The sequence below is a fragment of the Haemaphysalis longicornis genome, unplaced genomic scaffold (assembly GCF_048455015.1).
Source record: "Haemaphysalis longicornis isolate Haplotype H1 unplaced genomic scaffold, Haemaphysalis longicornis Haplotype H1 scaffold_9, whole genome shotgun sequence".
Lineage (NCBI taxonomy): Eukaryota > Metazoa > Arthropoda > Arachnida > Ixodida > Ixodidae > Haemaphysalis > Haemaphysalis longicornis.
Genome location: NW_027526460.1, coordinates 154,720,513 through 154,731,798, shown reverse-complemented (window position 1 = coordinate 154,731,798; position 11,286 = coordinate 154,720,513).

Here is an 11,286-nt window from a genome sequence, read left to right as displayed (position 1 = left end):
AGCATGTATATACATCTGTATCATTCTTCCTTGTATTAATTTCACTCTGACATATCTTAGCGAGCCTAAAAGAAGTAAAAAAAACTCATAACAGCCAAAAATGAGCTTTCTCCCAACTGAGCAGTCTACAATAATGACATGCGGTGTTATAAAACCGAAAAAGCAAGTAACGTGGCCTAAGCCCCTACCCGAAATAAATCTTTTTTGTCTTGTACCCTGCTACAGCGGCACATACTTTTTCCGTAAAAGTACATTGGACGGTACAAAATTTGAACATGAGGCATTGGGTACGGCCGTCCCGCACTAAGCGCAAGACAAACCTACGATGAAGCTCATGCTCCATACATGGTTAAGGTGGTACTAGTAGTTTTATAGCTGATTTCCCCAGAAGTACTCGTACGTTCGCAGGTACCCAGGCAGCACAGGACTGTTCGGCCTAAAACAGGCCGGTGTACTTTGGCCGGTGATTTTCTGTCCGGCCGTTTTCCGACAGCCATGTTCGGCCCATGTCCAAATGTGGGCCTTTTGGCTGTATACGGCCGTACTCCCATGGCTGTCCAACGGCCAGTGTCCGTCGGCCAGTCGACCGGCTTACGGTCATACGGCCAGATTCCAGCCGTAGGGCTCCGGCCATTCCGAAGCCACCCGTGTACGGCCGAAGTACGGCCGCCGGAGGACAGGCGAGATGCGGTCGTCGGACTCCAGCCGGACTAAAGCTACCGGAAATACGGCCGTGCTACGGGCATTGTAGTTCAGCCACAGTACGTTAACTGTGTCGGGTACCGCGGGGTCTCAGCGCAGCGCAAGAGAGAAAGTACCAGCGTGGCAGGCTTTCAGAATCGAACTGCCCGTGCCGTGCTGGCGCACCAAGCACGCGCCGCTCGTCTCTTTATTCTCGTCTTCCTTGGCGCCGGCTAAGAGCGCCAACCAGAGGGCGCTACGCTACAACGGTACTGAGGCCGGTGGACGACCACTGCATGCAGCGCAAGCAGATGACTCATTAGCGCAGTGCAGAAGCAGCACAAACCCAGCATTTTGGGTCCAATGCAGCCACATCAAAGTGAGCTCGCGCGCGACCACCAGCCGTCAACCTTTCAGCGCAGCCTTGCTTAATTACCAGCCTCAGTTGACAGCAAAATTCATTTATTAAACAGTGCTCACAAATTGTCGTTCCTTTAATTGCTGTGCCTCTTTTACTGCCGAACACAGAAAATATTCAGTACTTTGTAGAGCTTGAATAGATGTATTGTCCAGGTCCTGATATCCTCTGTGGGGCGGCTTACCTGTAATAAACGGGGAAAGAGGAGGGGGGGGGGGGCGGAGGGCGCATACTTTAGTGGGTTGAATTTCAGAGAGATAAATTGCGCCGCTTTTAGACAATTTCTTTTAGGGCAATATTCTGGAACACTTTCATGCTATGACTACATAAACTATTTTTATAACAGTTGCTTGACCAATTTTGCTGTATATAAAACCGGCCTGAATGCCTTTACGAAGCGTTTTGGTTCCAACAAAACACTCAGGAGCATTTAATAAAACTCCTTCACAAAACAAGTATGTCAAGTTTGTGGTACCGGGGTTCTTGCACCCGGCCGCGGTTCCCCAGAAAGACACTGAGCCCCCTCGATCACACCTTTACTGGGAGTCCCGCTCCGCCAAGGTCCACTGCTCAGCCGATCCGGCTGCACACACGTAGCCTAGCCGAGTCCGCCATGTCCTATCCTCGCTCCTCTCGCGCCAGCTCCTCAACCTCAGCCGGCACATGTCCATCCCGTGGGATTGTCCCCCGCCACTATTGCCGGATTACCACACTCTCCCCCCTCCGAAGAAAAGGCCGACGCTGGCTGCCCTCGGCTGCAGTCGTCGGCACTCTCGAGGGACTCCCACGGCTCAGCCCGGATGGCAGTAGACCGGTGCCACAGGTGGCCTCCTAAGACCCGGGGGTCCTTGCAGAAGGTCCAAACGTGGCAAGGTCCTGTCCGCGGGCCTTGCTCCGCGGGTCGCGTCGGCACTCTCGAGGGACTCCCACGGCTGAGCCCGAATGGCAGTAGACCGGTGCCACAGGTGGCCTCCTAAGACCCGGGGGTCCTTGCAGAAGGTCCAAACGTGGCAAGGTCCTGTCCGCGGGCCTTGCTCCGCGGGGGTGGTGTCCGGCGCAGTCGTCAGCAGCTGTCCGCCTCGAGCTCCTGCTTCATCTTGGCGAACTCCTGCTTGGTCATGGAGCGGGACTCCCAGTAAAGGTATGATCGAGGGGGCTCAGTGTCTTTCTGGGGAACCGCGGCCGGGTGCAAGAACCCCGGTACCACATTTGGCGCCCAACGTGGGGCCGGCCGTGGTTCCTAGGAAGGGCATTGTGGTCTTCTTCCTCGTTTTGGTGTTCCGCGGCAAATGTGACCGACAGCTCGCTGAAGATGTGGTCAGACACGATCGACCTGGCGGACCAGTCTCTGGTGGTGGACATCTCGGATGCCCTCAGCGAGAGGGACAAGGTCAAGTTCACTGTCCACACCAAGACGACGCTGTCGGACTTCCAGAAGCCGGAGTTCTCTGTGCTTCGGCAGCACGAGGAGTTCATCTGGCTCCATGACGCCCTGGAGGAGAGCGAGGACTACGCCGGGATGATCATTCCCCCGGCCCCTCCGCGGCCGGACTTCGACGCCTCGCGGGAGAAGCTCCAGAAGCTCGGCGAGGGCGATGGCTCCATGACCAAGGAGGAGTTCGCCAAGATGAAGCAGGAGCTCGAGGCGGACAGCTGCTGACGACTGCGCCGGACACCACCCCCGCGGAGCAAGGCCCGCGACAGGACCTTGCCACGTTTGGACCTTCTGCAAGGACCCCCGGGTCTTAGGAGGCCACCTGTGGAACCGGTCTACTGCCATCCGGGCTGAGCCGTGGGAGTCCCTCGAGAGTGCCGACGCGACCACTTGAGAGGAAAGAAGGAGAAGTGGCATTCACAGCGGACACTCCGGAATCTGCTGCTGTCGAACAGAAATCGTATGATGGGACAGGGGACGAGGCCCTGCCTCCAGCGAACAGCGACTACGAATCGGATGTGGATTCGTCTTCGGCAGCGACAGCGAAGGAGGAGACACAAGTGCCGCCACCAGAGCCACTGCCGCGAGAGTTAACGGAAGAAGAGAAGAAAGCCAACAGCCTTTACGATGCGGGAAAAACATTGCTGAACTCAACAGATTCGGACAAGAGAAAGGCCTACGAGCTCCTGGAGCAAGCGGCGGACTTGGGCCACGCGGCCGCCCAGTAGGCGCTGGGCGAGGCGTACCTGTTTGGCGAAGGAGGGATTGGCCAAAATGTGACCAAGGCGCGGCTCTACTTTGAAGCCCTGGCGGCGGTCGGCTCGCCGGCCGGCCAGATGTACCTGGGCTTCCTGTACGGGATCGGCTTGGGAGTCGACTCGAGCCAAGCCAAGGCGCTCGTGTACTACACCTTCGGGGCCCTGGGTGGCAACCCCTTTGACCAGATGGCTCTCGGTTACCGGTACTGGTACGGCACCAGTGTGGTCACCAGTTGCGAGGCGGCACTCACTTATTACCGCAAGGTGGCCAAAGTGGTGGAGAACGACGTGAACAAGGGTGGCTCGATGGTGATCCAGCCGATCCGGCTGCACACACGTCGCCCAGCCGAGTCCGCCATGTCCTATCCTCGCTCCTCTCGCGCCGCCTCCTCATCCTCAGCCGGCACATGTCCATCCCGTGGGATTGTCTCCCGCCACTATTGCCGGATTACCACAAGTTTTTGCCCATTTTTCTTGCAAAGACATTTTCTACTCGGTCAACTTTTCTGATGATCTTGCGCAGGGCTGATCCTAAGAAGGAGCGAACAGGTACTTTCATTTTCAATCTATTTTAATGTTGTTTTCATGAGTATCCCAGGCAGCACAGGACTGTTCGGCCTAAAACAGGCCGGTGTACTTTGGCCGGTGATTTTCTGTCCGGCCGTTTTCCGGCAGCCATGTTCAGCCCATGTCCAAATGTGGGCCTTTTGGCCGTATACGGCCGTACTCCCATGGCTGTCCAACGGCCAGTGTCCGTCGGCCAGTCGACCGGCTTACGGTCATACGGCCAGATTCCAGCCGTAGGGCTCCGGCCATTCCAAAGCCACCCGTGCACGGCCGGAGGTGGGCCGCCGGAGGACAGCCGAGATGCGGTCGTCGGACTCCAGCCGGACTACAGCTACGAAAATACGGCCGTGCTACGGGCATTGGAGTTCAGCCACAGTACGTTAACTGTACTGAGGCCGGTCACTGCATGTCGCGCAAGCACATGACTCATTCGCGCAGTGCAGAAGCAGCACAAACCCAGCATTTTGGGTCCAATGCAGTCACATCAAAGTGAGCTCGCCCGCAACCACCAGCCGTCAAGCTTTCAGCGCATCCTTTCTTAATTACCAGCCTCAGTTGACAGCAAAATTCATTTATTAAACAGTGCTTACAAATTGTCGTTCCTTTAATTGCTGTGCCTCTTTTGCTGCCGAACAAAGAAAATATTCAGTTCTTTGTAGAGCTTGAATAGATGTATTGTCCAGGTCCTGATATCCTCTGTGGGGCGGCTTACCTGTAATAAACGGGGAAAGAAGAGGGGGGGGGGCGGGGGGGGGGGGGCAGCGGAGGGCGCATGCTTTAGTGGGTTGAATTTCAGAGAGATAAACTGCGCCGCTTTTAGCCAATTTCTTTTAGGGCAATATTCCGGAACACTTTCATGCTATGACTACGTAAACTATTTTTATAACAGTTGCTTGACCAATTTTGATGTATATAAAACCGGCGTGAATGCCTTTACGAAGCGTTTTGGTTCTCAACAAAACACTCAGGAGCATTTTATATAACTCCTTCACAAAAAGTATGTCCAGTTTTTGGCCATTTTTCTTGCAAAGACTTTTTCTACTCCATCAACTTTTCTGATGATCTTGCGCAGGGCTGATCCTAAGAAGGAGCGAACAGGTACTTTCATTTTCAATCTATTTTAATGTTGTTTTCATGAGTATACGTCCAAACCACTTAATAGTCCAAAAGAACTTAATTTTCTTCTAATGTCATACTACGTTCAAAAAATTCTAGACGCGTTGCGAATGACGCCCTGCTTCAGTTGTATCCCTTTGTGTTCACGCAAGGAAAGGCGTAAAATTAGTTACATAATTTGTTTCAAACAAATAACATAGCAATGGTAGCAGGCATATAGGAAACCTTGCATACTGCAACGAATAGGGCAATAAATATTTTATTGGTCAAGGTTGAATGCGTAGGGTTCTCAACCCGTCGGAGGCAAACTTGCGCCTCTGGAAGTTTGTTTATTTATTTATTTATTTATTTATTTATTTATTTTTATTCGTTTATTTATTCATTGTTTGATTTATTTATTTATATATTTGATTCCTGCTTGCCTTTGCATGCATTACAGAAGGGAGATACATAACACTAAGCATTAAATATGAGACAAAAAAACAAAATATTTCTACAAAGCGCGCTGAAAATCGTCAATATAAACAGTTAATGCAATCATACGTGGAAGGTAATTACACTGCAGTATTGATGTAAAATAAATTGAATCGCGCCAGGCGTCACCTTTAAAGGATTGGATTGGAAAATAAAATGAATCGCGCCAGGCGTCACCTTTAAAGGAAAGTTAATAATTTGCTTTAAGCTAGCGGTCCCACTTTGCGATATGTAGAATGGCGCTTGGACATACTTCTCCCCTTCTACTCCAGTTTTCGAATGATAGATATTACGAAAAAAGTTCAATTTGTGGTTTCGTCTGTGATCTTTCACGTCGTGCCATTTATTTACTTTTACTTTGTTTCATGCTAGGTTGAACGTGCCAATTACCTAATACGAATCGCACTGACATATTCTGTATCTTTTCGAGCGTATCAACCAGCTCTTTGGTGTGGGGATCCACGAAAACACATGCGTACTCCAAGATTGAGCGCACATGAGTGAAATACGGTTGTTCTTTTCAGTTAGATGGAGGTTCACTGAAATTTCGTCTCAGAAAGCCAAAAACATAAGCAGCCGTAACTTTTATGGTGTGAACCTGCCTATTTAACCTCTAACGACTCCCTAAATAAACTCCTAGGTATTTATATTCCTCGGCCATTGTCACAGCAGCATAATTTACGGTATGCTTATTCAATTCGAATGAAGGTTTTCTTGTAAAGGTGCCGTTAACACACTGTTTAACATCCAAAAACTTTTCTGAATCAGCACACCAGGATGTTATTAAATTCGAATAAAGCTGCAGGTATACGGAATCACGTTCATTCGCTATAGTCCGGTAAACTACACAGTACTTTTGAACAAAGCTATAGGGCCAATAGTAATAACACTGCAAAAACCGATTCATTCAGTTCATAGGATTAAATGTACTACGCAGAAGGTGATATGGAACGCCATCATTTGCTTTTTTGCAGTCCAAGAATACACAGTCAACCACTTTAAGCTTATCTATTGCAAGAGCCAAATCGTGCGTGAACTCAACAATCTGCGTTGAGCAAGAAAATCCTGACAAAATCCGTGTTTGCTAGGATGCTGGCGATTATGCTTAACCAAATGAGTCATATCCCAAGAGTAGCTAATTAAGCTCAGCTTCAAACATCGGAACTAAATTAACAGCTAGGCTTCGTCAGTGACAAGGCTATGTTGTTATCGCAAATTTAAAATAATTTTTTTTCTAAATAGGCAGTCGTAAAATCCCATGAAGTAACATAGTGCAGGGCATGAAGTTGATCCTACCAATGCACGAGCGAGTCTCTTCTACGTTTATCACCAACAACATAGTGCAACATATCCTGTCACAGTTTAATTGTAAGCAGAATACCAGGCGCTTTTGCTCACACTTGCCTTTCTTTGGTGGGGAGTCCTTGACATGGTGGCGGTTTAGCTTCTGCGTGGTGGCCGCTTGCTCGACGCCCTTGAAGGCCAGTTATTTTGGTGAACCATCTCCATCTCGGATCGGACATCTCTGCCGGGTGGCCGTCTCCAATGCTCTCCATTTCTTGAGGGGGCGAATAGCCTCGAGCTGATGCGTCGACGAAGCCGGCGGCAGAGGCGTGGTAGCGGCGATGACTGGCGAGGCTTAGCTGCCCCGTCGGTGTGGCACAGTCTTCTTGTGGCAATAAATGACATTTCGATGGCCTAAAAGGTTCCCTGCTAATGTCCAATGAGTCCTTGCACCTCGCCCGTTCACCGAGAACACTCACTACTGTTTGACAAACGATGTCCGTTCATTTAAAACGTAGAAACACGGAGCGGACGACAAACACGTCCCCGTCGTTCGGCTCCCTAACGGCTTTTTCTCCCCCCAGTAAAAAACCGGTTGGTCTCCTTCCAAACACGCCTGTGCATGCATTCTCGGCGCCCATGCGCGAGCCGTTGTTCGGCTGTATGCCGTTTGCCGAAAAAATGAGGTATAATCAGATACCTTACGTAGGCCGGTCTCCTGTTGAACACCGGTTGCTAAATATTCTGTGGCCATTCGCTTGCCGTAATTCGGCCGAGGACAGCTAACCGAATGAAAAACGTATATTCTGGGACGGTACGTCGGCCGGTATCCTTCATAACACTGGTTGCCCGAAGAAAACGAATATTCTACCGCCGGACGCGCGGTTCACCGTTGAAACAACGAATACACGGGAGCCGCGCTCCGGCCGGTCTCCTTTCGAGCACCAACTGCCGCAAGAATACGCATATTCTGTGCCCGGTCGCTTGCCGTGCTTCGGCCGATTACCGCTTCCCGAAGAAAAAACGGATGCCCTAAGGCCGTACTTTGGCCGTTCTCTTTCTCAACATCGGCAGCCGTAAGAGAAATAAATATCTGGCAACCGGTTAGCTGCCGTTGTGCGTCCGGACACGGGCGGACGGAAAAATGCCGAAGCGCTGGTTGCCGAATGTTGGCCGTTCAACGCATGATCAGTGGCTGCCAGAACCTGGATGCTGGCCAGACATGCCAGAAAGCGGCCATAGACGGGCCGGTCTTGGGGCACACTTTCTGTGCCGCCTGGGATACGTCCACACGACTTAATAGTCCAAAATAACTTAATTTTCTTCTAATGTCATACTACGTTCAAAAAATTCTAGACGCGTTGCGAATAACCCCCTGCTTCAGGTGGCTGCAGCTGTATCCTTCTGTGTTCACGCAAGGAAAGGCGTAAAATTAGAGTTACATAATTTGTTTCAAACCAATAACATATCAATGGTAGCATGCATACAGGAAACCTTGCATACTGCAACGAATAGGGCATTATGAACTGCTCCAAAACCAACCCCTGAGCGGACGAACTTTTTTCGTGATCTCCAGAAGTTAGGAGTGCCCCATGCTACATCGGAGGACATTATTTTTCCTAGGGACCACTGGATTGTGTGAAGAGATGTGTCTCATCTCCTACTCGGATTCTTGCAGTCCACAGGACTAAGTGAGGTGTGGTGACATAGCGGGTCTGTTATTTTAGGACTAAGTGATGTGTTATGACTTTGAGAGATTTGATATGGTATTGGGGACGATTAGGCGGAGCAATTGCCGGCAGCTATGCAAGGCTAAGTCCGCCTTAATAAACAATACTTACTACTACTACTACTAGGGCAATAAATATTTTATTGGTCAAGGTTGAATGCGTAGGGTTCTCAACCCGTCGGAGGCAAACTTGCGCCTCTGGAAGTTTATTTATTTATTTATTTTTATTTGTTTATTTATTTATTTTTATTTATTTATTTATTTATTATTTATTTATTTGATGCCTGCTTGCCTTTGCATGCATTACAGAAGGGAGATACATAACACTAAGCATCAAATATGAGACCAAATAACAAAATAATTCTACAAAGCGCGCTGAAAATCGTCAATATAAACAGTTATAGCAATAATACGTGGAAGATAATTACACTGCAGTATTGAAGTAAAATAAAATGAATCGCGCAAGGCGTCACCTTTAAAGGAAAGTTAATAATTTGCTTTAAGCTAGCGGTCCCACTTCGCGATATGTAGAATGGCGGTTGGACATACTTCTCCCCTTTTACTCCAGTTTTCGAATGATAGATATTACGAAAAAAGTTCAACCTGTGGTTTCGTGTGTGATCTTTCACGTCCTGCCATTTCAGTTTACTTTTACTTTCTCTCATGCTAAGTTCAGCGTGCCAATTACCTAATACGAATCGCAATGACATATTCTGTGTGTTTTCGAGCGTATCAACCAGCTGTTTGGTGTAGGGATCCACGAAAACGCATGCGTACTCCAAGATTGAGCGCACATGAGTAAAATACAGTTGTTCTTTTCAGTTAGATGGAGGTTCAGTGAAATTTCGTCTCAGAAAGCCAAAAACATATGCAGCCGTAACTTTTATGGTGTGAACCTGCCAATTTAACCTCTAACCACTCCCTAAATAAACTCCTAGGTATTTATATTCCTCGGCCGTTGCCACAGCAGCATAATTTACGGCATACGTATTCAATTGGAATGAAGGTTTTCTTGTAAAGGTGCCGTTAACACACTGTTTAACATCCAAAAACTTTTGTGAATCAGCACACCAGGATGTTATTAAATTCGAATAACGCTGCAGGTATACGAAATCACGTTCATTCGCTATAGTCCGGTAAACTACACAGTACTTTTGAACAAAGCTATTGGGCTAATAGTAATAAAAATGCAAAAACCGATTCATTCAGTTCATAGGATGAAATGTACTGCGCAGAAGGTGATATGGAACACCATCATTTGCTTTTTTGCAGTCCGAGAATATACAGTCAACCACTTTAAGCTTATCTATTGCAAGAGCCAAATCGTGCGTGAACTCAACAATCTGCGTCGAGCAAGAAAATCCTGACAAAATCCGTGTTTGCTAGGATGCTGGCGATTATGTTTAACCAAATGAGTCATATCCCAAGAGTAGCTAAGCTCACCTTCAAACATCGGAACTAAATTAACAGCTAGGCTTCGTCAGTGACAAGGCTCTGTTGTTATCGGAAATTTAAAATAATTTTTTTTTCTAAAGAGGCAGTCGTAAAATCCCATGAAGTAACATAGTCCAGGGCATGAAGTTGATCCTACCAATGCACGAGCGAGTCTCTTCTACGTTTATCACCAACAACATAGTGCAACATTGCTTGTCGCAGTTTAATTGTAAGCAGAATAACTTGCGCTTTTGCTCGCACTTGCGTTTCTTTGGTGAGGAGTCCTTGACATGATGGCGGATTAGCTCCTGCGTGGTGGCAGCTTGCTTGAGGCCCTTGAAGGCCAGTTATTCTGGTGAACCATCTCCATCTCGGATCGGACATCTCTGCCGGGTCGATGTCTCCAATGATCTCCATTTCTTGAGGGGGCGAATAGCCTCGAGCTGATGCGTCGACGAAGCCTTCGGCAGAGGCGTGGTAGCGGCGATGACTGGCGAGGCTTAGCTCACCCGTCGGTGTGGCACAGTCTTCTTCTGGCAATGACATTTGGATGGCCTAAAAGGTTCCCTGCTAATGTCCAGTGATTCCTTGCACCTTGCCCGTTCACCGAGAACACTCATTACTGTTTGACAAACGATGTTCGTTCATTTAAAACGTAGAAACACGGAGCGGATGAAAAACGCGTCCCCGTCGTTCGGCTCCCTAACGGCTTTTTCTCCCCCCAGAAAAAAACCGGTCGGTCTACTTCCAAACACGTCTGTGCATGAATTCTCGGCGCCCAGGCGCGTGCCGTTGTCCGGCTGTATGCCGTTTGCCGAAAAAATGACAAATAACCAGATACCTTACGTAGGCCGGTCTCCTCTTGAACACCGGTTGCCAAATATTCTGTGGCCATTCGCTTGCCGTAAATCGGCCGAGGACAGCTAACCGAATGAAAAACGTATATTCTGGGGCCGTACGTCGGCCGGTATCCTTCATAACACTGGTTGCCCGAAGAAAATGAATATTCTACCGCCGTACGCGCGGTTCACCGTTGAAACAACGAATGCACGGCAGCCGTGCTCCGGCTGGTCTCCTTTGAACACCAACTGCCGCAAGAATAGGCATATTCTGTGGCCGGTCGCTTGCCGTGCTTCGGCCGATTACCGCTTCCCGAAGAAAAAACGGATGCCCTAAGGCCGTACTTCGGCCGTTCTCTTTCTCAACATCGGCAGCCGTAAGAGAACTGAATATCTGGCAGCCGGTTAGCTGCCGTTGTGCGTCCGTACACGGGCGGACGGAAAAATACCGAAGCGCTGGTTGCCGAATGCTGGCCGTTCAACGCATGATCAGTGGCTGCCAGAACCTGGATGCTGGCCGGACATGCCAGAAAGCGGCCATAGACGGGCCG